The sequence below is a fragment of the Grampus griseus genome (genome assembly GCF_964374135.1).
Source record: "Grampus griseus genome assembly, chromosome: 9".
Taxonomy (NCBI): Eukaryota; Metazoa; Chordata; class Mammalia; order Artiodactyla; family Delphinidae; genus Grampus; species Grampus griseus.
Window position 1 is genome coordinate 58,214,369 of NC_139003.1, and position 27,630 is coordinate 58,241,998.

At 41.8% G+C, this 27,630-nt stretch overlaps 1 pseudogene across 1 annotated transcript in view; it reads right to left on the reverse strand.

Annotated features, from left to right (window-relative positions):
• Positions 1-281: 281 nt before the first annotated feature.
• Positions 282-27,630, reverse strand: part of LOC309827031 (serum paraoxonase/arylesterase 1-like) — a 30,569-nt pseudogene continuing 3,220 nt past the window's right edge. Inside the window, exons 2-9 of the transcript in view lie at positions 19,192-19,261; positions 17,410-17,465; positions 15,973-16,161; positions 12,548-12,674; positions 8,407-8,605; positions 7,104-7,185; positions 3,253-3,403; positions 282-412 (exon numbers count right to left, since the gene is read on the reverse strand). The product of the transcript in view is annotated as a serum paraoxonase/arylesterase 1-like (transcript). The remainder of the gene's footprint in view (positions 413-3,252; positions 3,404-7,103; positions 7,186-8,406; positions 8,606-12,547; positions 12,675-15,972; positions 16,162-17,409; positions 17,466-19,191; positions 19,262-27,630) is intronic.

A 27,630-nucleotide genomic window follows, 5' to 3' on the forward strand; every position in this document is an offset into this window, starting at 1 on the left:
TAAGACCTGACAACTGATGTAATGATTTTAGCAATTCCATTTAAAGGATTTTTACTGGTAAATGAAGTTGTCAAATATCCCAAGACTGATCTGATATTGTACTCTCAAAGAAGCCTTATGCATCACATCTGTTCCCAGCTAAACACACTTTCATCTCTTGTGATGTCCAAATTTAGGGTCAGCATTCATTGTTCAGATGAGATCACTGTGGCCCCTTAGATGTGGCAAGCAGTTGAAATGAGGAGCTCCCTGTTGTCAGGGCATGGGTGCAAATCAGCCTGTTAGAGCTCACAATAAAGAGCCGTGTGGAACACAGTACCAATCAGCAGTTTCCCTTTGTATACAGAGGCAACCGTACTTCCTCGTAACACTGTACCATTTTCTGCCTAAACCACTGTAACTTTGGGTTCTTCTAAAATCTTCTGGAGTTGGAGCACCCATCGAAAAATAACATTAGATTAATATTTTTTAAAGTCACTCAAGACATAACTTTAAATATGGGGTCATTTCTCCATAAGAAGCAGCCTTTAGGTAAACCATATTTTGTTCCAAAATTACTCTCTATATCATACCTGTTTCCTCCTTGGCAAGATGACAGCTTCTGATCAGATGATCTTTAACAGTGATAGAGACTCAAAGACCTATAGAGGCAAGAACTATAAATCAGTAGTACAGCCTGGGTGAGAGACATAAAGGAGCAGTAGAGACTATGGTAAATTGCGGGAAGGAGGGGCTATTACTCAGTAAGAGTCAAATTATTGCCATGCTGGAATTCAGGCCAGTTTTTCTATATTTTCAGGTAAGCTAGGAATTTGAATGTTTACACTTAATTCCTGGTTTTTAAATGCGGCAATAAAAACAAACACAGAAAAGAGCATTGCCCAAAAAAGAACATACCTCTCCACCACATTCGTCATTCCTCTGAACTTAGGGTCCCAACTCTAAATGTGGAAGATTTCATGAGTTTGGTTTCCTTCATTTAGTTGAGCAGAAATATGATTGTATCATTAGCAGCAGTATAGTGTTGTTAGTATCTAAGATGGCTGTACATGATAGCCGATGTTTGACCATTTTGGCCCATAAAATGGTAATTTCATATGATTCACCTACTATACCGAGCACACTGTAGGGCAGGAGCCCAGAGGTTGTATTTTGGATCTTCCACTTAACTGTTTGTTTCTCATTTGTAGAATGAGATGGGTGGGACCATATTAACTCTAAATTCGCTTTCAACTTTAAGTTCGTGTTCTTCTGAAGGCTTTAGGATAAAGTACAGTGACTTGAAGAACAGATACCGATATACAAAAACACCAAATATGGCAGAATAGGAAGGCTAGTGCTTGTTTATGAAAGGGTCAACGTGAGCATTTAAAAGGACCTCTCCAAAACAGCTGGCAGCAAAGACAGATGTCTTAGGAAACTGCTGGAGCATTCACATGTCGTAGTTAGTTACTGGGAAATAGTTGATGGTGCACCTTGGCTTTAGGAAACCACTTTCTAATAAAACTAAATCACTCTCCTGTGGGTCAGTGCCTTAGACAATGGATCGTTATTACTTTTTGCTATACCTTATCAGATGCATCATTAGAAAGGAAGTATTTTTTTTCCAGAACAGCAAACTAAGTCCATGCTATAGCAAATGGCCCAAGTTCCTCAAATGAGCTAACAAGCAAGAACAAATTAGAATCTAACATTCTGCCCAGTTCTGAGCAGTGAACACGCCACAGCATACATTTCTTCAATTCTATTCAGCATACCATACAGCAGTCGTAATAGCTAAGAACTAACAGAAGGCACAGAGGATTGCCGTTCACCATAATCACAGTTGTCCTGTAAACCCAGAGATAAAGGGCATGAAGGGCCAACAGGCAAATGGAAATATGTATTTGGTTTTTGTTTCTTATCCAAGAGATGTAGCCTTTAAAAAAAAATTTTTTTTCAGGGGTGGAAGGTGGGATGAGACTGACTCTTTCTTTTTTTTTTTTTTTGCGGTACGCGGGCCTCTCACTGTTGCGGCCTCTCCCGCCGCGGAGCACAGGCTCCGGAAGCGCAGGCTCGAGCAGCGGCCATGGCTCACGGGCCCAGCCGCTCCGCGGCATGTGGGATCTTCCCGGACCGGGGCACGAACCCATGTCTCCTGCATCGGCAGGCGGACTCTCAACCACTGCGCCACCAGAGAAGCCCGAGACTGATTCTTAAAACTGAGCTTTAAAAAGAATACATAGCAGTAAACCATGTCAGAAAGTATACCGTGTATCTGACGTAAATAACAAGTACAGTTAGTACCTACTGAAAACTCCGAGTCAAAAACCCCAGGTAAGTCATAGTAAACGTTCAGATGCCCCTGGCAAAGTGAGTTTCAAATTCTTGTTTGCACTGCCAAAACAATCCTCTGAAAAAAAGACCATGGACACCAATAGGGTCTTTGGGTACTAAAACTAAGATGGAAGAGAAGTTCTTTTAAGCCCAGATCATTCCAGCAAGGGATTTAGGTTTCCATTCTGCCAGGAAGGTTTGGAGAGGATGGCCATCCCTGCTTTAGGACTGGTCCATAACACAAACTTGTGCGTGTACTGACACACAGGAAAAGGGGGTTGAACAGGAAGGCAGGTAATACACAAATGATTAGACCATAGCAATGTGGTATGGTATATTTTTTAGACTCCTGCGAATTGCCAAGTTGGAGAAACTCACTATTGAAATAAAGATATGGACCGCAGTCCAGTGCTGGCTATCCTAACCCAGCCCTCCAGGCCCACCCTCCACTGTGCTCAGCCTGTACGAAGCCCATTCAAGGCTCCCTTGCCCTCCAGCCTCCAGTGGAGGTTGACCACGGAGCAGCAGCAGCGGTGGGGAGAGGGAGGTGGGGTGCTGACCCCAGCCCCCCAACCCCGTGAGGCCCTTGCTGGTTGGCTACATCCCTCAACCAGAGGTCAGGTTCCCCTCCCAGCGCCTTCTCCACACACAGCTCCCTTCTCGTCTGGCTTCCGGTTACCATCCCTGCATTCCTTGTTAGCCTTGGGGTACTGCGTTATCCCTGTTCACTGCCTGTGCCTACACCTCTGTACGTAGTGCCCTCATGAAGTCCCCTCAAATCGCCCAGTTTACACGTACCATCTGTCTCCCGCCTGGACTCTGATTCAAATGCCTCCCGGAGTCCCATTCCCTTTTATATCTGATCTCTGGGGTCATCTATCCATGTCCCCCTTTTATTTGCACATATAATTGAGATTTATATTTTCAACCACTGACATGATTCGTTTTGCAAACTAACCTCTGATCCAGTAGGATTCTCTGGGTCATAGAAGAAGATTTTCGTGCCATTGGGGTGGCGACCAACCCAAAGGTCCTCTGTCACAGGATCCTCGGATACATTATCCATAAGTGTGTTAAAGTCCAGAGGCTTCTAGATGAAAACCAAGGAGAGAAGGAAGGAGAGAAAGTGAAAAAAATTTGAGAGGTGATGGAGCAATACATCAGGGAAAACTATCAGCCTGTCCTTCCTTCGTCACCACACTCCTGGCTCCGGGGACATGACAATTCTGCCCCATTTCACTAGCACTCAAGGGAATTCCTCTAGCTTTCCATCTATGCTAGTATTTTGCCGGTTTCCAGGACACACGAGGGAGGGGGAAGATCAGAAAACCAAAAAAGACTGTTAAAAGTTAGATGAAGGCATTTGGACTAACATCTGTGTATGAAATTAAAACTGAAAGAAAAAAAAAAGTTTTAAGTGCAGCCTAAAACAGTTCCTTCTAAAACGGCATGTGCAAATGATATTTTTATAAGCATTCAGAAAACAACCAGGAAATGTAGATTCATTTCTGATGAGAACATCAATGAAATGTAGGCTCTTCTTTAATGGCTAATCACAGGCTCTGCAGCCAGAGGGGAAATGATCACCCGGGGTCTAATTTGTGCCTTGGAGTTGAGGAAAAGTTTCTTCCTTGGCTTCCTGATGTTATTCAACTCCCTGTTCTTCTGCTGCTTATTTTCTAAATATAAGTTGCAAGCATGTGATGACTGCACAGATTGCTGTCGCGGCTTTGTACCGGGATCATAAATAATACCAACGATTCTTAATTCCATCATTCATCATCCTGGCTGCCTTCTACCGGGGAGAAATCGCATCTATTTGTTTACCTCTAACTCTCAGTTGGAGAAACAATATCTACCGTGTACCTCAAACAGAGGCCAGCCTACCTCAGCACCCAGAGAAGACCCTGTAATAATTGGCGGTGACTCATTGCACAGGCCAGAGCGTGGGCAGACAGACAGCTGTGGTGAGCCCATACTGCCCTGTGCTTCCTACTCAAAATGAGCTCTCTCCACATGGCCGGGAAGGGACGAGAGGGCTCAAGCATTGAGGCAGAGCCTCCTTTTGACCTTCATGCAGTGCCATCACTCATTCCTACCCTGGAAACCGGCAAGTTTGGCCAAAGGAGGCGGCTGAGCAAACATCCTCTGGCCAAAATCAGCTCCAAGTCTCCTCCATCCCCAAACCCCATCTATCCCAGTGTCAGACATCGTAGGCTGATAACGTTAAATTCTTTATGTGAGGAAAATGTCTGTCGCAGCGTTCTGCTATTATCTTTGGAAGGGGTCACGGCCAGCTGGTGAATTCCATGGCAGATGAAAGGCTGCAAAGATGAGGGTGGGGAGTGAGAGTGGGAGAAGGACACAGAAACCTGGGGTCCCGTCCATTCATTGCATGATTAATGAGCTCCTGCCTTGCACACCTGCTGAGCAAGGGGCAGGCCTGGGTCCTGCTGAGCAAGAGCGGACAGTCCAGCAGGGAGCCCAGCTTGGGCTCAGCAATGAACTCTTCCCTTGCAAATCCGTAATTCCTAGCAATACTAACTCACCACGATGCACACTCAGACCACGTTTCATGCTTCCACAAAGTCCAGTGGAAATGTTTACATGCCTTGGTAAGGGAAACAGTAAATTATTCTCTTTGGGAAACACTGGAACCTCTTAACAAATATCCCAATTTTTAGAGAGTTGGAACTCACTGAAGTGAGACTATTCACTGGCTGTGTCTTGGATTTTTTTTTTGAGGAGGGGATCGTTTTTATTGCGGTAAAATATGTAAAACCTGAAATTTGTCATTTTAACCATTTTTCAGTGTACAATTCAATGGCATCAAGTACGCTCGAAATGTGGTGAATCCATCACCACGATCCATTTCCAGAACCTTTCCTCATCCCAAACAGAAACGGTACCCAGGAGCCCCCCATTCCTCCCTTTCCCATCCCCTGGTAACCTCTATTCCGCTGTTTATGAATGTGCCTCTTCTAGCTTCCTGGAATCATACACTATTTGTCTTTTTGTGTCTAGCTTATTTCACTTTGCATAATGTCTTCAAGTTCATAGGTGTTGTGGCATGATTTAGTACTCCATTCCTTTTTAAGGCTGAATAGTATTTCATTGTATGTATATACCACACTTGGACAGGACATAAACCCATCTGCATCTCATCCCAAGTTCTAAGAACAATCCCAGCTAGTTTATCAAATTTCTTGGCACTCCAAGTATCAGTTAACTGGTCTTAATGAATATGATCCTTCAAAAGAAAGAATAACATTACACGTGAAGGGGGGGGAGTCTCAACTGAATTGTTATGTCAGGGGACAGGCATGATGTGCTGCCAGAAGTGGGAGCCAAACCTGAAATAAGCTTTGCCCTCAATCTTGCCTTGGCAAGAGCAGTGCCTTTATGATTCTGTGTTGAATGTATACTGGATTGGGTTTTATTCTTATAAAATCCTTTAACTTTCAATTTGCAGAAGTGCCTATAGTTATAACTACAATTTGTTTTTATTCCCCCAGCCAGTATGAGTGTGTAATTCCATTTTACTTCAGCTGAATACCGAACTAGCCCTGCCAGTGATTTTAATGTCAAACATGATGTTACATTTGATGTTGCTTCAAGGTAATTTTCTCAGAGTGAAGCCCGTCAGGACAGTCACTGAGATGCGCCGACGGGCACAGTCACACGGCGCCTGGGGACAGCGCTTCCTATGCCGTGGGCAGGTGTGTCAGGGGAGCATCATCTTCGTGTTTTTCCAAGCATTACTTTCATAATACTCCACTTTGCTCTTACTTCTCCTTTCCTCTCCTTTGTGTTTTTACCCCTTTTGCTCCAAACCTTCAGACCGGATCAGAATTGGTTCGGGTGAAGGTGAAGCTCTGAAGAATGCCCTGTCCCAGCATGTTAAATTAACAACTGATTTGTTCAGTGCCTACTACGTGTGGGAATTCTTCCAGGAACACATAGGGAAAATATCTGTCCTGTGGCGCTTATACCCTAGTAGGAGAGGCACACAGACAATAGAGAAGAGAAGTAAAATACAAAATATGTTAGCAAAGGATGCTAAAAATAAAGCCATAAAGGAGAGGAAATGTGTGTGTGTGTGTGTGTGTGTGTGTGTGTTTAGCAAGGAGCAGAATTGCAAGTTTAGATTAGGTGCCCAGGGAAGGCCTCGCTGAAGTGACATTTTAGCGAAATCTGGAAAGGTATGAAGGAAGAGCCGTGGAGATCTGGAGGAAGAGCACCTGAGGAGAGAGACAAGTGCCCCGTCCTGAGGCAGGGCCTTGCCGGGGGAGCCCCAGAAATACTCAAGCAGGAGTATCTCAGCAGCGGGCCAAGGGCTGGAGACAAAGGCAGCAAAGGGATGGGCTGCCACGGCACCTGGCAGCCATTGTGAGTACTTGGGCTTTGTAAATATTGTGCTGTCGTATACAAGTTGAGGCTATTGTCTGTTCCATCAACATGGAGGGGGAAAAAAGGGGGGGCGGGGAGGGAGGGAAGGAGGAAGGAAGAAAGGAAAGAGAGAACTGAAGAACACAATGCCAAGCTTAAAATTCACTAGAGCAGAAAGAATCAGTTTCACAGGTGATGTGTGTGGTTTGCTGCTTCCCACTCTGCAGCTAAGCAAACGTGAACAACAAACCCATATGATGCTGATGACTCAATAAAAGAGTGAAAAATTGGTTCTTACCCACTCCAATTAGACAATCCTTTTTTCCTCACTTTTAATTTCACAAATCAATTAGAATCTAATTATCACTCTGCAAACTTATAGTATGAATACATCTTACCTTCAATGGAGTTAAAGTCCAATTAGTGTGCTTTTCATACACATGAATCTTATGAGCCAGCACTTCAGATATATAGACATACCTTCAAAGAAGAAAGAGCTACATCAAAGCTCATGAAGTAATGTGATTCAGAAGGTTACCATGAAGTTGTAATAACTCTTCCTAGGGAAGAACTTTGCTTAGAGACTGGAAAATGGAACCTGTCTCAAAGCACACCAAATTCTGAAGGAACTCAATGAGTTGACAGCGCACAGAGGAGTTTTAATCTCTGAAAAGTTACTTCTAAAGGTGGGAAGCTAATTGGCACTGACTAGTAGGGAAGGAACTTAACTCTAACACAAATAACTGGGAGCAAAAGCATGACAGTGCTTTTCTTGGTTTGTCAACGTAATGGCAAGCCCCAGGTTCTGCATTTTAGCCCCTCGTTTTAGGCCAGAGAAAGCACAAGAGAAGACAAGTGCTCGGCCTGTATCTGAGAGGAGACTTCCTCCCCTCTACCCTGAGTGCAATGTCACATTCATCATAACGATCTGTGGCCAGTCTAAGCACAGTGCATCCCAGGACAAAGAGATAGATGACTGCGTGATTATCTGCTATCTGTGAAGACCAGGAGATGATATGAATAATTGAAAACTGTCTGTGTTGCTTTCTCTAAATATGTTACTACCCTCTAAATATGTTACTAACCTCCTAAGTATGTTACAAATCCTTCATGATACAAGATGAGGAGGACTTTATATACACACCAATGCTACCCAAAGTGTGGTCCCCAAACCACTGCTGGTCTGTGAATTGTTTCACGGTCACCACCAGAAAATAATGTAAATCAACTACATCACTAAGCACACTACTTAGTGAGGCTGACTTTTTTCCCCATGGTAACACTTTCTTTATGAAGGAAGTGGTGCCTTGATGTACATTTTGGTACAAGCTTTTTGTTGTGTCACAAACCAGCACTACTGATATGTACATACCTACAAATTGTTAATCTCATTATACACTCAAAAATCTTCCCTCAAAACAAAGCTGTTTAGTAATACTAAATGTTTATTGCAGTACCCCCCTCTTGAAATGCACTTTTTTCCCCAAAAAAGAAATTTAAAAAGAGTAGGCCTTCACAAAACAGAAAATTCTGATTTGATATATGTTACCCCCTGAAAAATTAAGATATTTTACATTTTCCCTAATCCTCTTACTGGGATAACATGTTAAAATGCATCCCATCATTTAGGAAATGAATATGCTCTAAAGATGTCTAAGGAGAATCTGGGGACATGCATGGCATTTTAAAGAGTTCACATACTTGCCATCAGGTGAGATGTTGATTCCACAGCAAAATCAAGTCTGCTGGCCACCACTCGAACTTCATTTGGACTGTAGTAAACAACAAATGAGCACGCTAGACCCAAATACAACTCCCAGGGTCTCAGGTAGGGGTCAACAAGATAGTGACCACCGATGGCACAGAAGTGTTCAGGTCCCACACCAACAATGCCATTCAACTGCAATTCAAACACACACATATAACACATGCAGGTGAAGCCATGGTACGTTACAGGATTATGCACTGCCATTCATTAATGTCTACTTATAACATCAAAAAGTGGAATGGAGGCTTCACAATAGCTGTTACAGCCCAGAATTATGTGAAATCAGTCCAACCTATACAATCCTCAAAGACAATAATTACCCTAAGAAACCCTAAAAGGTTATTGATTAATAGCAATGGAACATAAAAATCCTATAAGCTGTGTCTTTAAAAAAGTGTGTGTGTGTGTGTGTGTGTGTGTGTGTGTGTGTGTGTGTGTGTGTGTGTGTGTGTGTGTGTGTGTGTGTGTGTTTACATAGACTAAACTCCACAGACATTAAATTAGGCCGGGAATCATTATCAGGGCCACACATTTCTTGATGCTCCTAGAGAACAGTCCAAGTCAGCATCAGGCAGTGCAAAACCCCCTGGCAATCTTGAGACTTTCATTCTAGTGAAAGCTCTGCTACTATTAGCTGTGTGATCTACGGAAAATCAATCACTTCACATCCCAGGGCCTCAGTTTCCTTATCTATAAAAAAGGAGTAGATGGACTGGTCTATCTTTCAGCCTTACAGGATCCCATCCAGCCATGAAGTTTCATAATTCTAAATGGAGTGAAATGTCTGTGAGCAAGAATGCTCAGAAATAGGATGCTGTGGCTTTTTTGGTGCTGTTCTGATTTTGATTCTCCCTGTGTTACTGAAAATCTAAGATATATGAGTCTATTTTTCTGCTTTAATAGGTACAACAGCGAACACATAAGTGAGTCATGCTGCGCTGATTGAGGTGACAGAAGTTCCCGGGGGCCATTATCTGGGAGAGAATTATCTCCGCTCCACTGCGGAGGGCGTCATGGCCAGCACATCAGCTCTGACGCAGCTCTGGGCTCCTGGGCGACTTTGATAAGCGTACAGAGCCTCAGTTTTCTCATCTGTAAAGAGAGGTTAAATGATTTTCCCAAAGTCATACAGCTCATTAGTAGACGACTAAGGGTCAGAATCTTCATTTGTGGCGTTGCAGTGGGAATTACAATGAGATGATGCCTGCTGTATGCTTTGCGGGGAGCCCGCCAATCACAAAGCCTCCGTCAATGGCAGCCACAGTTACTACATGAGAAAAAGGGTCTAGGAATTTAGGATTAGTCTGTACAGGCTTCAGGCATAAGCCTGCAAGCTGGGGTTTTTTCCTCTCTTTTTTAAAGTTAGATTTCTGAAATTAGTTTGCTTTATAACCCTTTGCTATTTTTCATAAAAAGGAGCAGAGCAGAAGGGTTTAGAGTAATAGCTTTGAAATCTGATGAACTCCATTTGAATTCCGGAGTTGCTTGCTATCATCCATGGGGCCACAGCATGTCCCTAAACTCTGAGCCTCTCCATACCTTGAAATGTTGGGGTAAGAATAAAATGAAATAATGAATCAAAGACCCTAGCACCATGCCTGGCATACAGTAAATGACCAATAATGACCATTGTGTTGTTATTATTATTAATAACATGCTCAAATTATAATAGTCATTGGAATACTAATGTTGTAGACAACCATATAAACAACCATCAAACACAAAGCAGAAAATATACATGGCTAATCCCTGGGTTGAGAGAGCAGAATTTTAGTTAATTGTGGCACTAACTATAGTTGGGTTCTATATTGCCAAAGATCAATATATTTGCAATTGTCCAGAAAAAAATACTCTAACCCTGGGAAATTGGACAAAATTGAGATTTCCAAGATTAAATGGTAAAACAAATAAAATAAGTTTTCACTATTTCATAGTGACTCAGAGCACAAGCTCCAGACTCCAGCAACCAGGGTTAAAGTTCCAGTTGTACCATTTATTGACAGTGTCACCTGAGGCAAATTAAATACTCCAGGCCTCATTTTCTTTAATCCAAACTGGTATAGAAATAAAACCTAATTAAGAAGATATTTGTGGGACTTCCCCAGTGGCGCAATGGTTAAGAATCCGCCTGCCAATGCAGAGGACCCGGGTTCAATCGCTGGTCCAGGAAGATCCCACATTCTGCGGAAAAACTAAGCCCATGCTCCGTGCACAACTACTGAGCCTGAGCTCTAGAGCCCATGCTCCGCAACAAGAGAAGCCACCACAATGAGAAGCCCACGCACTACAACAAAGAGTAGCCCCTGTTCACTGCAACTAGAGAAAGCCCACGCGCAGCAACGATGACCCAACACAGCCAAAAATTAAAATTAAAAAAAAGAAAATATTTGTAAAAAGTTAATAAAATAATCTGTTAAATTGGTTACTGCACCACCCTACTTACAGTTGAAGCTCATTAAGTTGTGATTATCACTATTGTTATTACCATTAGCCCAGCTTCTCTAGTCTACATACTTTCTCCTAATTTAGATCTTGGGATTTAGCACATTCTCCAGACGCTCAGCGTCCACATTCTCTTTCCAAAATATATTTGTTGAATGAATGTATGAAGAAACTCTCCCACCAAAAGCTGTTGTCTGAACTTTCATGCAGATGAAGACCTGGGCTGTAGCCTGTAATGGCCACTAATTGGTTGACTGACTTTCATCCAGTAACTCGATTTCTCGCCGATCTCGGTTTCCTCATCTTCAAATCCACCAGGTAAGAAAGGAGAGGAGGGAGCACTGATAACACTGAGCACACATCACTTACCAGGTGCTCTGCTAGGTACCTGCATGTACATACCACACGGTTTAAAAGAAATCTAGATTTACAAAGTCAGAGATAATTGAATTCTGCAGGTAAATTATTCAAAGAGAGGGTAGGATTCTATAAACTCATAATGATTAGAGGATAAAACCTGTTTGGGAAGATAGCGTCCGATTACTTTCCTAAATCCATCACTACCTCATAAACCAAACCCTAAGGCAGGCGAGGATGTTGACTTTGTGTTGGGTTGTTGGGGATCAGGGATCCATGTGTGTTTTCTTTCTCTGTACGTCATACTGTCAAGGAGCCTGGGATGGAGCTCAGTGTCACCAAAGAGCTGCTATTTCAAAAACTGTGTGCAAAACAAACAGCAGAAGAGGCAGCACAGGGAGGTCTTAGAGGTACCAGATTTCAGATCTCCTCTTAGGTATGTATTTCTGATTCTTAGAAACATGTAATATTACATCTTTTAATATAAAAATAAATAACAAATAAGCTCAAAATGTGAAATCTGTCTATGGAACTGGCTTGGGTTTGAAATACTAAGTCTGGTTTTCGAGAAGAGCAGAGTGTTTTCTTGCTAAAAGATTAAAGGAACATTCTCTGAGGCCAGGAGCCATGAAGCAGCAGCCAGCCAACCTGGGAAATGAGGGAGGAAGAGGATGGGTCTTCTCTGAGGGGCTTGAGTCCTCAAAAGCTTCTGCAGAGGACTTTCCTGGTGGCGCAGCGGTTAAGAATCCGCCTGCCAATGCAGGGGACACGGGTTCGATCCCTGGTCCGGGAAGATCCCACATGCCGCGGAGCAACTAAGCCCGTGCACCACAACTACTGAGCCTGCGCTCTAGAGCCCGCGCTCTAGAGCCCACGAGTCACAACTACTGAGCCCACAGGCCACAACTACTGAGCTCACGGGCCACAACTACTGAGCCTGTGCGCCTAGAGCCCATGCTCCACAACAAGAGAAGCCACCGCGATGAGAAGCCCATGCACCGCAACGAAGAGTAGCCCCCGGTCGCCGCAACTAGAGAAAGCCTGCACGCAGCAACGAAGACCCAACACAACTAAAAATAAATAAATAAAATAAATAAATTTATATTAAAAAAAATTTCTGCAGAAGAACACTTGGAGGAGTTTGTGATCATTAGAAAGGGGAGTTGCCATTATCCCCCCACCCCATCCCCCACTCCCTGCCAAAAAGAAACACTAAAAGTGGATTAACCATCCACTGGTGTTAAAGGAAAACAGAAATATGACATATCTCAGTACTTAGGCAGAAGTTTGTGTTTGATGGTTTTCAGATGCAAAAGTGACTTTTCTTCTTCTTGAAATTTAAACAACTCAACCGTGGACTTAAAATCTGGATGGTTCACCACCAGCAAGTACACGGTATTATCTGAGAAGAGATTAAAAACAAAAATGGAAACATTAACCGAGCTGTCAGCTGTCAGCCCTGTCTCCAGAAAGCAATTTCAACCCACCTCCAACCAGTACTTAGGGTATCAGGCAGATGGAATATTTTCATGTCTTTGTAGAGAAGCATTTGTGATTGCTCCAAAGAAAAATGGCTAAAGGAAGACCCAGTGACAGTCTCTAAAAACTCCAGACTCCACAAGGGGAAAAAAAATCCTCAACTTAAGAATGAGCAGCCCTTGACACTAAAACTCCAAAGAGCTTATTAAGCTTTCTAATGCAAATGGTCTCAGCAAGATGCAGCACTGAGATAAAAGAGATAAAAGATTCGAAGAATATCAATAAGAGAAGGTGTGCTCAGGTGTAATTTACACAGTGTGAGATGATCAATTCCATAAAAAGAGCATGCGAGAGATAATATCAAAGGGAAGCAGATTCTGGGAGTCAGTGCAACTCTGAGACATGAAAGAGACCAGTTTAAGTGGTCAAGAAGGTCTGATCAGAACCAGCAAGTGAAATTAGGCCACAGTCTTTGCCTTTGGAAGCAGTGAGTCTTTGGAAAGCTTTGACGTGACTGAATTGGTGTTTAAAGGAAAATAGTGTAAAGTTTAGGAGGTTGAATTGAAGAAATCTGAACACAAAAGCCAGCTATGAAGCTTCCCATTAGTCCATTTGACAAGCAAATGTTTATTTTAATTGGTGCTAAGTGCTACAAAGGGAAAACAAAACCAGATAAAGGGATGGAGAGTAATGAGATGTCTTCTTCACAGGAGTCAGGGAAGTTCTGAGAAGATGATGTCAAAGCAGAGATCTAACGAAATGAGAAACTGAACTATGTGAATATCTGGGGAAAGAGTGCTCCAGGCTGAAGGAAGAGAGTGTGCAAAGGGCCTGAGGCACCCGTTTCCTTGGAACACTTAATGGTGAGGTTGTGGCTGGGGGAGTGAAAGAGTGGGAATACTGAAGCCACAGAAACAGAAGCCAAGGCCAGTCTTCAAGGCTTAGGATAGGGATCCAGGGCTTACTTATAGGGGGCTTTCAACCAAGGAGTAACATGACCTGTGCGTATGGCAGTAATCCAGGCACGTGGAGATAAGGGACTGGACCAGGAAGATGGCACTGATAGGAAAAGACAAGAAAGGACAAGAGAGGCATTTGACAGGAAGTATCAAAAGTCCCTGATGATGGCTGAGGAATGAGGGAGTCGGAAATCAAACATAAGTGAGGACTAAAACCCGGATTCACATTTTGCACAGCAGGTTCCACCGCTAGGAATTTATCCTAAGGAAGTGTTCACAGAAGACGTATGTACAAGAATGTTTATTTTGGCATTGTTTTCAATGAGCATAAAGGTGGGAACAGGTTTAATATCCATCGACAGATGAACTATATTATGGTACTCCCACACAACAAAATCCTAAAGAGCCATTGTAAAGTAGCTCTAAATGCACTGTCAGAGGAAGGAATCCATGATGTAGTGTTTAATACAGAAGCAATTTATACGAGCACTTGTGTGATATGTATGTGGTTACTTTTCCCATGTTAATTTAAAAGAGCATGCACACACCCAACACCCTATTTCTTTGCACTTAAAATATTTTGAAAATAAAATATAGTGTTGATAAATGGGTGAAGAGGTCATTGAAAGGGAAAGATATATGGACATATGGATATATTTCATAGATACATATATGGAAGAAGAGAAGTCATATGGGGTAAACATGAAGAATGGAAGATAAGAGGATAAAGAATTACTTTTCGACATTTTGAGTTTAATGTGGCTATAGGAGAGGAACCCAAATAGAAGTATCTAATAAGCTGAAGGGAGGGAACTGAAGAGTTGATTAAAATAATCATCATCATCATCATCATTCACTTTGGGGGTGTTCTCCTAGAGAGCCGGCACAGTTACAGTTGTGACATGGCTGAACTTTCCAAAATAGAGAAAATAAAGAGGAGACAAAATATTGGTCCTTTGGGGAATGCTCAGAGAATTCGAAATGAGTGACAAAATAATAAAGAGGGGAGACAACCTGCAGCAGAATCAGAATGAGGACAGATAGGGCTTCCCTGGTGGCGCAGTGGTTAGGAATCCGCCTGCCAATGCAGGGGACACAGGTTCGAGCCCTGGTCCAGAAAGATCCCACATGACGCGGAGCAAGTAGGCCCATGCACCACAACGGGAGAGACCACCACAGTGAGAAGCCCGTGCGCTGCAACGGGGAGTGGCCCCCCACTCGCTGCAACTGAAGAAAGCCCATGCGCAGCAACTAAGACCCAACACAGCAAAAGGTAATAAATAAATAAATAAATAAATAAAAAAGAATGAGGACAGATAAGTGTACTGGAATATCAGGGAGGGGTGATTGATCAGTATAAAATAAGATGGAGGAACGAAGTGGGGAGGGAGGGAGCAGAGGAGGGGAGGGCAAGGAGGAAGGAGAGGCAGAGGGGGAGAGTTGGAAGAGAGAGAGAGACATTGCTGATAACTTTCAAGGCAGCAATTTTAGCCCGCCAAAATGGGAAAAGTCTGCAGGGACCAAAGAAGGGATTGTCTGATGAGGAGATGGACGACAGGGTGATTCTCAACCCTGGTCTCACATTTTTATCTCCTGGAGAGCTTGTAACAAGCACTACTGCCCAAGCCTCCCTCAGACCAACTGAATCAGAATATTTGGGGCTGGGACCTGGACATCAGGCTTTTTAAAACTCTCCAGGTGCTTGTGTGAGCAACCGGGATTGAGAGTTAATGTAGAGACCAAGGAAATGGCTGCAAAAAGGAGGGAAGAAGTGGGATGAAGGCATAAGGGATGAGGCAACATGTTAAAATGTGGAGAAGCAGTTTGAAGACTACTAGAGGCACCAGTGGGCAGGGAGGCATCGAAAGCGACCATCCGTCAGTGGATCTGTAGGTTGCAGGTGTCTTACGTTAGAAAAATCTATGCCTGTAAATGCCTGGATCTGTAAAGTTCTTTAAGTTGGAAAAACCCATAATGATTAGAGCTGAATATCATTACTATAGTAATTACAGAGATAATGTGAAGGTTGGTATTTTTAAAAATTAGGTGTTTTGCAAATCTCAAATATTTTAGCATTCTCGAGCCTTTACGTGGTTATAACTTTATATTTAATTAACATGAGGGTAAGTTTAAAACCCAGAGTAAGAACATTGTTCATGATTATACTTTAGTTGGATGAAAAGAAATATTCTTTCATTAACATTTTTCTGTTTTTTTTAAATTTGGCTTTATTTTTAATAAACATTAAATAAACATTGTTACCTTCATTTGTGAACGTGCTAATCCCATGAGGGTTAAATGAAGACGAATCGAAGTTACTTCCAGTGATCCTCAGTTCCAACACTGTTGTATCCTCTTCAACAGTGGACATGATCCACTGTTCATGTCCGTCAGAAGTATTTTTCCAGGCTTATTGGGTTCAAAGCTCTTTATTCCAGGATATTTTAATCCCTTATAGAATAACGGAGGAGAAAACACAGGCACTTTATAAATACTTCAAATGCTGATGGAGGTGGTAGATGGCACATGGGTTCACACTGTCTGGTTCCGGCCACAGGGCCACATGGGAAGCCTCTTAGTTGGCTTGTGCAATAGGCCCACGGGGTCTCTGGGAGCCACATGCTCCACCAGGTGACCCCACCCAACAGGCACAGACCCTTCCGTGTGTGTCGAATATCACAGCTATCAAGCTACCAACCCATGACAAAGATAAAAAAAAAGAAGAGCAGACCAAAGAGACATTTATAAATGGGCTTCAATAATATAAGCAAGGAACACGGACAGAACATTGGTTATGGTTTTTAAACTGTCCCCTAGCAGGTTTATTGGAAGCATCTCAGAGACGAGGTTTAGGGGAAGTCTAGTAAGCAAAGGGAACAACTCCTTTCTTAGCCTGAAGGTAGAACAACGACACATATCTATTTGTTTTACATATCTGGGTCCCATATAAGATTTTGCTGGAAATATACATTCTGTTCCTTTAAAAAAGAGTTTGTAAGACACTTCTACATAGGATGACTAGTCTTCCATCTTCATAGGAGAAAACTGGATTGAATGAACTACAACAGGAAGCAAAGGGTTTTCAATGGCTGGATGACTTGTATACTGTATCCTATCAACTCCGTTTTCCTAGACTAGGTTGTTGACTTCTCTTGTTTTGAGCTATATCACCAACCGCAATGATCTATATGCAGGAGAGGTTCAACAACATGGTGGCTTTTCTCTTCAAAGTTTGGAAATTGTGGAATAAAATACCAACGATTTTAAATTAAAAGGCTTATTCTGAAAAGTATAAAAAAAGATAAAAATCTAAATGATGTGGGAGGGGATATATACACACACACATACACACATATATACACTCAATTCAGCAAATATTTGAATATACCACTTAAGTGCTTCAAGGAATAGACAGATGAATGGGAAGCCATTCTTGAACTCACTGGACTCACAAATTGCCACAATGGAAGACAGGGGAATGTAAGAGTTCACTGTACACACAGGAATACAAATATGCATAGAACATATACTATCAAAATCATAACATCAGTATGAATGCATATACGGTTTGTTTTTTGAACCATATCACTGCTCATTTTCTATGAAGATGGGCATTGGTATGAAAAAGGCTGAAACAAAAGACAAGCTGCCAGTCCTAGAAAATGATTCAGAGCACAGTAAGTGAAAGGAAACACTTACGGAGCTAATGAAAGCCAGTCCATTACGAAGTATCTCCAAATCTTCAGAGCCAGTTTCTGTCAGAAAAGAGAATAGACAGCACAGATTGTTTCATACTGTTGCAGGAAGCTAAGGGTCCTTTTCTTTATCACTCTTAACTTGAAAGTAGGGCTACATGTTTAGCTCTTCTTTGATAGGTTCATTTATTTATTCCAGTTGACTACTGTGATTATTTAAAAATTAAAAGCGATTCATATATTGAAATAAAGTACATTTAAAATGTACACTTAATATATTTGTTTTAAATTGATGGGCTAGAACTTTTTCCTTAGAGCCCAAAACCTCTTAAAGTACATGGAAATTCACTAAATGTACAAAAGGTACAGTAATTTGAAAATAGCCTGCTGTTTTTTAAAGACATAAACTCCCGATATATGTTGATACTTAATAATTCCAAACCAAATAAACTCTTTGAAAACCCTATTGGAAATATAAACAAATTCCAAATGCTTTGGTTAAAATGGGGATACATTTCATATGCCAAATATGCTTTTACTATTAATATAAACATCAATAAAATATCACCAAATTAGTTATGCTTTAAGTACATGTAAATTTTTTGGATTTCAATCAATCTCAAGACATATGAGATTTTTGATTTGGTATTAATAATTTTAGTGGAGATGTTTGTTTTTCAAATATCCAGTGATATTTAATATCAATATCATGTTTGTTTTCTAGAAAAAAAGATTACACTATAAGATATCTGACCAAGCTTACTGATGCTAACTGCATTAAGTCGTGTGGTCTAGCCTTTCCAACCTCAGTCAACTGAGATAAATAATTCTAAAAAAAACCCTCAAAACATAACAAAAGCAGATTGGGACTGACATACACACACTACTATATATAAAATAGATAACAAATAAGAACTTGCTGTACAGCACAGGGAACTCTACTCAATACTCTGTAAAGACTTACATGGGAAAAGAATCTAAAAAAAAAAGTGGATATATATATATATATATATATATATATATATGTATAACTGATTCACTTTGCTGTACACCTAAAACTAACACAACATTGTAAATCGACTATACTCCAATAAAAATTAAAAAAAATAATAACAAAAGCATGAATGTCAAACAAGTTGTTCTCAAATAACAACACTGGTTGGTTGAAGCCAGATGGGGACTTGAGTCCTCCGACACTCCTGTTGGTTGCCTACCAGCTGCTATTCCCTGGCCCTTTTATCTTTGCTGAAGGGTCAGTCTTCCACAAAAGAGGCCCATAATTACCTTCCCAGCTTCCTTTGCAGCTAGGGCACCAGCCTGTTGTCTAGCTCTGATTAATGAGATCTAAGGGAAAATCTGCTGAGAGTTTCTGGGAAAAACTTTCCTCCCAGATATTAAAAGAGAGATGCATGAGGAGAAGCCCTGTGGTAACTGCATAGGTGTGTGAGGTCTTTTAAAAATTTTATCCTTTACTCATTGTTTTTTATTCCTCTTTTGTCCCTCCTCTGCCATCTGCTCAGGTTATATTACCATAAAATCAAACACTGTCTATTGTTTTTGCTAAACAGACCAAACAAAAACAAATGATCAAAAAACAGTCAAAAACATTGACAGTAGGTTGGTAAAGTCAAAAGTCAAGTTATTTGGTATTCATAACTAACTACTGACTTAATAATACTCTCCTGGTTCGTAGTTTTATTTTTGAACAAAATTTAACAAGTATATTAACCAAATAACTCGCAAGATAATACTTCAAGCGAGATACTGCCTCCTCTCAAATACTTACCTATTCCTTTCCCTAATTTACAGTTAGGAAGTTCTACCAATTTTACTCTTGGGAAGCATTTTTTCTTGTTCTGGGAGAGAAAAAAAGGAATCAACTATGCATAAAACTGTCCAGAAATTATAATTAAGTTGCAAAGGTAAGTAGCCAATAAAGTTCTCCTTAACTGTACTTTTTGCCTGAGTTTCAACCCCAGGGTTAGTGGTCCCTGAAACTTGAGCAATTCTACCAGACCAGACCTGAGCCAGACACATGGGTCCCTGGGCACAACATTCAGTATTTATTTAGCAGAGGTGGGCAGATACACAAAGGAGATACATAGAGTCCTCTTGAGGACTCTGTGCGCTTTGGCAGAACAGGAACTATTTCATCAGCTGTGTCAGGAGTCCTAGGTGGAAATTTGGGTTAAATAGCAACAGGGTTCCAATTTATTCCATTGATGTTTTAGGGCTGCTGACAGATGGGCCTCCTGCCCATCTGCCCAGTGTGGCCCCAAAGCCTGGACTGGACATCTGCTTTCGGGTGTGTTACTTGAAAAATGCAGGTGGGCTTAAAGGATTTATAACTTCAGAAAATAATACCCAAGGCCAACATATAAAAAGCCATTGCACATACACACACCCAAAAGTGACTCACTAAATCTGAGTGCATAAACATTGCGGGGAACATTTGAGTGAAGGACAAAGGAAAAAAGAACAGATGTGAGAACGAAGTACCAGCAGGCTGCCTGCGCAGCACAGAGCTATTGACGTAGCATTTGAAAGAAATGGACCACAACATTAGCACGGCCAAGAGAGCTAAACAATAAACATTTTTTGAGAACTAATGATACAATACAGTCAGAGTGAGCAGCAACAATTATCCAACAATCCCTAGGAATCTTATTTGACTAAAGACAGACAGGCAGAGAAAGTTTTCACTTTGCCTTACGGATAATTTAGTCTCATAGAAGGAGGAAGATGGGCTAAGGGTGACTGGACACTTTGCATAAAATTTCTAACAATATGGTATAAAATAATAGGAATTTGGAGGTGACTGATTATTTCATGTTTTCATTCAGATAAAAATGTAGCATGCTCTTACTATCATGCCACTGGCTATCAATTCTACCCTCTACGAGGGTCTGAGCTAAGAGGTTAGCAGTGGGGTCAGTAATCAGCTTTGTTAAAGCACCACAGTTCACCTTGAGGCACAGAGTAGAGAACCTGGGCGCTAGAGATCCAGAGGTGAATGGATAGATGACGAAGGCCTGGCCTGCAAGGAGAGGGTGGGTCCCTGAATGATGGACACAAACTTAGAAAGCAGACTTCAAAGGAAACTTGGGATCTGCCCCCATGACCTGAGAAACAAAAAGATATTTCAACAATAGAAATCTGACATTATAATCAAAAAAGTTTGCAATAAAGAAATAAAAGGGAAAGTTTAGAGCAGTGCCTTACCAACTTTTCAGACTAAGACCCTCGTTAGGAAAAGCATTTTACATGGTAGAAACACACATCACACACACACACACACACACACACACACACACACACACCCCTGAAACAAAGTTCACAAAGTGATACTCACCCTAATACATTTAATAAATTCTTAACTTTTCTACTCAATTCTATTTCATTTATTTAAAGATGCTGGTCATACAAATAACAAATATTGGTGAGGATGTGTGTGTGTGTGTGTATATATATATATGTACACACAATGGAATATTACTCAGCCATAACAAATAATGAAATTTGCCATTTTCAACAACATGGATGGACCTGGAAGGTATTATGCTTAGTGAAATAAGTCAGGCATAGAAAGACAAATACTGTATGTTATCACTTATATGTGGGATCTAAGAAATAAACAAATGAATGAAAATAACAAAAGAGAAACAGACTCACAGATATAGAGAACAAACTAGTGGTTACCAATGGGAAGAGAGAAGTGGAGAGGGGCAATATAAGGGTAGGAGATTAAGAAGTACAAACTACCATGCATAAGATAAATAAGCTACAAGGATATATTGTACAGCACAGAGAATATACCCAATATTTTATAATAATTATAAATGGAGTATAATCTACAAAAATACTGAATCACTATGTTGTACACCTGAAAATAATATAATATTGTGAGTCAACTATACTTCAATTTTAAAAATAATAAAATAGGGCTTCTCTGGTGGCGCAGTGGTTGAGAGTCCGCCTGCCGATGCAGGCGACACGGGTTCATGCCCCGGTCCGGGAAGATCCCACATGCCATGGAGCGGCTGGGCCCGTGAGCCATGGCCGCTGAGCCTGCGTATTCGGAGCCTCTGCTCCGCAACGGGAAAGGCCACAACAGTGAGAGGCCTGCGTACCGCAAAAAAATAATAATAATAAAATAAAAATAAATAAATAGGTAAGTGTTGATCATAATTTACTAAATTGATTTTGTGATCCACCATTTTGAAAAACACTGGTCTACAGAAAGCTCCGTGAATATACACAGAGTGCCCCAAGGAACTCAAAGGACAGGTACAAGATGTTAAGAGTGGAGGTCATAATCAAGGACATTACAAAGAGTGACACAGAAGAAGAGTCAGTGACGTGCAATCAGTGAGTGGGTCAAGACTTGGGAAAAATGCCAAGGATAGCCAAATTAGCTTTTTTAGAGTCAAAATCACACAGGAAGAAGAGGTATGCAGCCTGGCTTGCAAGGTTCATTAAATGTGATGTGTTCACAGAGGGCAGAGAAAAGCAGAACTGATCAGCCCGTATTCTAACTTAGGCTTCTCTCTCATGGAAGTTGATCTCTAACCTGGAAAAGGCAGAATAATCACTGTTAAAGGGAGCCCACAGTAGGTAAGGAGGCATTAAGTGAGCACTCAGTTGCTCTGGGTTCAAATTTGTGGCCAAAAGTCAAATCTCAACAGACTAATCATTACTAGTACAGTTCAGGTACTGTAATTACTCTGCTTTAATCCTCAAATCTCTCCCTGAGGTATTGTTTTCCCTATTTTATAGATGACTAAGATTAAGTGGCTTTTCAAGGCTACAAAATTAGGAAGTGGCTGAGCTGGGATTAGAACTGAAGTATGAATGCAAAGATCACATTCGGTCCTCTGCCCAGCAAAACTTACCAGTATCACCACTTCCAAAAAGCTGAAGGAAGTACCAGAAAACAATTCAGCTTGCGTTACTATAAGCCAGCTCATATTTTTCTATTTTATTTTCAATTATCAGGAAATATCTTGTCAAGGGCTTGATTAAGTCCAAATGTTCCAGGTCTAAAGGATAAAGTTCAATGTTTGAGATGTGTCGCTGATTTATAAGCTGCTGAACTCTGGCCAGAAATCACATACTCCCTGCTATGAATTATTCTTTGCAAATACATGCCAGCTCCTTACAAAAGAAAGCAAGGATCTTTAGCTATGCATTAAGAAATCCATTCTGGAACTTTCCTTGGGACCATATGCATCCTCGCCCGGTCTACCTTCTGCCACTGCACACCCCTCATTATTCAATATTCCTTATTGGGTCCTACTATCCTTAAAAAGATGAAATTGGGATTTGAAATCAGGTGCCATGACACCAAGGACCCTTTTCTCTACATCACTTTCTTATGCAAGTTTTCCCTCCACCTAGTCCTTCCTGCTAATCCACCTGGAAGATTCTTACTCACGATGTCTGCAGCTCCTACTGATACTCTGTGACAGGATTAGTAACTCCTTCATTTATCCTCATGAACCTTCACGTATACATCTACAGAGGCTCTTACTATATTGTTTTACAGTAATCAGTTTGTGGTCTCATTGCTCACAATAAACTCTGAAATCTGTGAGTGAATACTGCATCCTATTCATCCCTGTGACTTCCCACATGAATACAGCACTCGAGGAAAAAAGAAGGTACTTGGTAGATGTCTGCTGAATTGTTTTGTGGAATTAGTAGGCTAGTGCATCAGATGGAGATGATGTTGGTTGCACTGACAGAGGAGGGCCAGTGAGTTATTCGTCCTTAGCCTATGGTCTCAGTGAGGTATTATCACAATATATATCCAAGTACCACTCATTAAGTGGATCATTCATAGGTAGATTTTTTAAACAGATCTTTATTGGAGTGTAATTGCTCATGATACTGTGTTAGTTTCTATTGCACAACAAAGCGAATCAGCCATATGCATATACATGTCCCCATATCCCCTCCCTCCTGAGCCTCCCTTCCATCCTCCCAATCCCACTCCTGTGTCAGCACAAAGCACGGAGCTGATCTCCCTGTGCTATGCCGCTGCTTCCCACCAGCCAACTATTTTACATTTGGTAGTGTGTATATGTCGACGCTACTATCACTTCGCCCCAGCTTCCCCCTCCCACCCTATGTCCTCAAGTCCATTCTCTATGTCTACCTCTTTATTCCTGCCCTGTAACTAGGCTCATCAGTACCATTTTTTTTTTTTAGATTCCATATATATGTGTTAGCACATGGTATTTGTTTTTCTCTTTCTGACTTACTTCACTCTGTATGACAGACTCTAGGTCCATCCACCTCACTACAAATAACTCAATTTCGTTTCTTCTTATGGCTGAGTAATATTCCATTGTATATATGTGCCACATCTTCTTTATCCATTCATCTGTCGATGGACACTTAGGTTGCTTCCATGTCCTGGCTACTGTAAATAGTGCTGCGATGAACATTGTGGTACATGGTTCTTTTTGAACTATGGTTTTCTCAGGGTATATGCCCAGTAGTGGGATTGCTGGGTCATATAGTAGTTCTATTTTTAGTTTTTTAAGGAACCTCCATACTGTTTTCCATAGTGGTTGTATCAATTTACATTGCCACCAACAGTGCAAGAGGGCTCCCTTTTCTCCACACCCTTTCCAGAATTTATTGTTTCTAGATTTTTTGATAATGGACATTCTAACTGGCATGAGGTATCCCTCATTGTAGTTTTGATTTGCATTTCTCTAATAATTAGTGATGTTGAGCATCTTTTCACGTGCCTCTTGGCCATCTGTATGTCTTCCTTGGTGAAATGTCTCGTTAGGTCTTCCACCCATTTTTTAACTGGATTGTTTGTTTTTTTGATATTGAGCTCCATGAGCTGTTTTTATATTTTGGAGATTAATCCTTTGTCTGTTGTTTCATTTGCAAATATTTTCTCCCATTCTGTGGGTTGTCTTTTCGTCTTGTTTATGGTTTCCTTTGTTGTGCAAAAGCTTTTAACTTTAATTAAGTCCCATTTGTTTATTTTTGTTTTTATTTCCGTTAGTTACTCTAGGAGGTGGGTCAAAAAAAGATCTTGCAGTGGTTTATGTCAAAGAGTGTTTTTCCTATGTTTTCCTCTAAGTGTTTTATAGTGTCTGGCCTTACATTTAAGTCTTTAATCCATTTGAAGTTTATTTTTGTGTATGGTGTTAGGGAGTGTTCTAATTTCATTCTTTTACACGTAGCTGTCCAGTTTTCCCAGCACCACTTATTGAAGAGGCTGTCTTTTCTCCATTGCATGTTCTTGCCTCCTTTGTCATAAATTAGGTACCCCTATGTGTGTGGGTTTATCTCTGGGCATTCTATCCTGTACCATTGATCTATTTTTCTGGTTTTGTGCCAGTACCATACTGTCTTGATTACTTAGCTTGGTGGTATAGTTTGAAGTCAGGGAGCCTGACTCCTCTAACTCCATTTATCTTTCTCAAGATTGCTTTGGCTATTCGGGGTCTTTTGTGTTTCCATACGAATTGTAAAATTTTTTTGTTCTAATTCTGTGAAGAATGCTATTGGTAGTTTGATAGGGATTACACTGAATTTGTAGATTGCTTTGTGTAGTATAGTCATTTTCACAATATTGATTCTTCCAATCCAAAAACATGGTCTATTTCTCCATCTGTTTATGTCATCCTTGATTTCTTTCATCAGTGTTTTATAGTTTTCTGAGTATAAGTCTTTCGCCTCCTTAGGCAGGTTTATTCCTAGGTGTTTTATTCTTTTTGTTGCAGTGGTAAATGGGAGTGTTTCCTTAATTTCTCTTTCTGATTTTTTGTTGTTGGTGTATAGGAATGCCAGAAATTTCTGTGCATTAATTTTGTATCCTGCAACCTTCATAGGTAGATTTTTGAGATAGCATATGGCAATAATAAAAGCTAAAATTTACAGAGTATCTTTCATGTGCCAGATTTGATATATATCCTACTGTGATATGTATTATGAGCCCATAATATTTAGGTGGAGAAACAGGCTCAGAATGGTAAAGTTGAGACAGGCTGGGACCTGGGACCCAGGACCCTTTGCTGCAATGCTTGCACTTGGACAAACATCTCCTCAAGCAACAGAATACAAACTATAAGGGACTAAAAATAACTGCGTGCATGTGCAGTTGGGACAAATTATGGATAATATGATACAAAAAGACCAAAGACCCACTGCCATTCATGAGGTGTCTGGAACAAAAACAGGTACTGCACGTGATCCCTGCACACAGCTCCACCAAGGGGGTGGGCAGGCCACCTAAGCCGCCCCTCTGGCCCAGCTGCTGGATCTGCCCCTACCCACACCCCATTTAAAGGACCAGATCGCCCTCCCTCAGGGAGCGAGCAAGGGAACCTGTTATTTGTTTTCGCTCCCTGTGCTGCAGCACAGGTCCCCAAAAAGCCTTGCCTAAATTTCTCTTCTGACCTGTTATCAATTTCTGTTGATTAAAAAGTCCAAAAGGGCTTCCCTGGTGGTGCAGTGGTTAAGAGTCCACCTGCTGATGCAGGGGACACGGGTTCGTGCCCTGGTCCAGGAGATCCCACATGCTGCAGAGCGGCTGGGCCCGTAAGCCATGGCCGCTGAGCCTGCGCGTCCGGAGCCTGTGCTCCGGAACAGGAGAGGCCACAACAGTGAGAGGCCCTCGTATCGCAAAAAAAAAAAAAAAAAAAAAAAGTCCAAGAATCTGGGTCAGTGACAAAGTGACTTCAAAGTTGCAGAACTGAGATGCAACCCAGGTCTGTTGGAATTCCCCCACTGCCCTCTTCCCACTAGAGCGTGCTTCCCACTGGAGTGGGCATGGGGGTGGCAGAAATATTAATGCTAGTTTTGCTGTTTCCTTCTAATGAAGGGTCTCACGCATTACAGTGGGCAATTTAGGAATGAGGAAGTTGTCCCAGAGACGCGGGGCTGCAACATTCCACACTACAGGAGGCGCTGTTTATATCGTAGTCCTCGGCACTTCCGGGACTTGCGCAGTGCACAACCCGCGAGGCCACAGCAGCCAACTACAAAGAAGCGCAGGGAAGACTACTGATCCAGGGGAGCTCCCGTCTTTCTTTGCTCTGTGCTGCTATCACCTCAGAAGCATCCGGGAACCCCTCAAGTATTCTTCCACAAGTTCCTTCCAGCCCCAGGACTATATAACTTCTAACGAGCCTGCCCCACTCGCATACGCCGCGTCTCTGAGGAAAAAAAGATGTATCGCCTCTGCGGATTCACCCCGACCCTGCTGCCGGTCTCAGGACATAATCTCGTCCCTTCACTCCTTTGGGCAGATTAATGATTTTCTCTGAGATTCAGAGGTCTTATCTCTCAAATGGGGATAAAGGTAATTTACTGACCCTCCAGGAGCTCTTGCTCTGGTTCTCAGATGCGTGACGCAGGATTTGAATGTCCTTTTGAAACCACGCACCTCAGATAGCACCTCAGATAGGACTCGAATCCAGTCACACCTCATGTGGGACGCGAACACAGACGAGCCTCGTGTGGGGCTGGAATCCACAATCTCTGGCTTAAGAGGGGGCTCGAACCCACAGTCTTCTGATTGCAACCGCACACCTAGTCTCAGGACTTAACGAACCTCAGGTTCTTTATGTCTCGGCGCAGAAGGACTTCAGCGAGAGGCAAAGTGACAGGTAAGAAGTAGATTTATTAACAGACTTTGTAAAGAGGTTGCAGGAAAATGGGGCATGAGAGGAGGGTCATGACCCAGGTCTTGGGCCGCCAAGTGAGGGTCCTTGGCTCTGGGCAGGAAAGAATTCAAGAGCGAGCCAGAGTAAAGGGAAAGCAGAGATACACATTCCAGAGACAGAACTTGGGCGTCTCAGAAGGAGAGCAGCTCTGGGAGAAATACACTCCACAGACAGAGTGCCAGCCGGCTCAGAAGGCAAGAGGCCCGGGGTGCAGAAGTGGTTAGTTTTTATGGGCTGAGTAATTTCATAGGCTAACAAGTGGGGGGATTATTCCAGCAATTTCGAGAAAGGGGAGAGGATTTCCAGGAATTGCGTCACCGCCCACTTTTCGGCTTTCTGTGGTCGGCCGGGGAAGTGTCATGGCGCCTGTGGGTGTGTCGTTTGGCATATGGTAATGTATTATAATGAGTGCATAATGAGGCTCAAGTTCCACTGCTAGTGGAATCTTCTGCCATCTCGGGCCTAATCTGTTCTAAGCTTTTTTTTTTTTTTAACATCTTTATTGGAGTATAATAGCTTTACAATGGTGT